The sequence below is a fragment of the Gossypium hirsutum genome, chromosome D01, assembly GCF_007990345.1.
Source record: "Gossypium hirsutum isolate 1008001.06 chromosome D01, Gossypium_hirsutum_v2.1, whole genome shotgun sequence".
NCBI lineage: Eukaryota > Viridiplantae > Streptophyta > Magnoliopsida > Malvales > Malvaceae > Gossypium > Gossypium hirsutum.
In genome coordinates, this window is record NC_053437.1 from 26,516,719 (window position 1) to 26,517,663 (window position 945).

Here is a 945-nt window from a genome sequence, read left to right on the forward strand (position 1 = left end):
TAGTCCCTCAAATTTTAAGATTTTTCAATTTCTCCTCTTATATATATATGCTATGACCCTCTCAAATATAGAAGTAAGTCTTTTTAATATTTTTATAATATTAAAAATATTATTATAAAATATTATTCTTGATAAAAACAAATTTTCACGTAGTACATCTCATTTTAGCTTGACCCTTCCAAAATTAACATCCTAGCTCTACACTACTATAGTGGTTAGAAAAACAATACTTTCAAGTAACTTAAGTATATTACTAGCATTTCGATATTTAATCTATTGGTCATTGGTGTTTATTGCCAGAACCGTAAAATAATATCTGATATAAAACTTAACAAACCATAAATCAAGATCTGTCATGTCAAATCATTAAGAATAATCAAGAACAAAACTAGATGCAGAAGTGTACCTGAATTCATCGATTTCTTAAAATCTACAGATCTTGCGGTTTTAATCTTTCAAATTAGCACATAAGTAATCTAGAGAAGGTGGCTCCCTCTTTTCTAAAGATGGGATATTAGAAAAGTTATCTTATGTGTAATTTGGGGACCATAACCCTAATATATAACTTTTGCACATTAATCATAATTTCTAATTAACCCATCATTAATTAGAAATTAGTTACTAGAGTATCTACACATATTTAACTCATACTTTATTTAATAATTAAAGCCTAATAAACCTTAACCAAATTAGATCACTTTTAATTTGGGCTAACCTATTATGATAGCAAATAATAACATGTAATTACTCCATATTTTCCAAAAATCTTTCACTTGGATCACATATATTAATTACTCTATAATTACATGTCATTATATAACCTTATGAGCTCAAAACTTTACTATCATATCTAAAATGGTATTCCGAACAATCTCGTCCATTAATTATGTTAACATAGAACCAATGCGACTTTCATTACATATATCATATCTAAATCCATCCTTG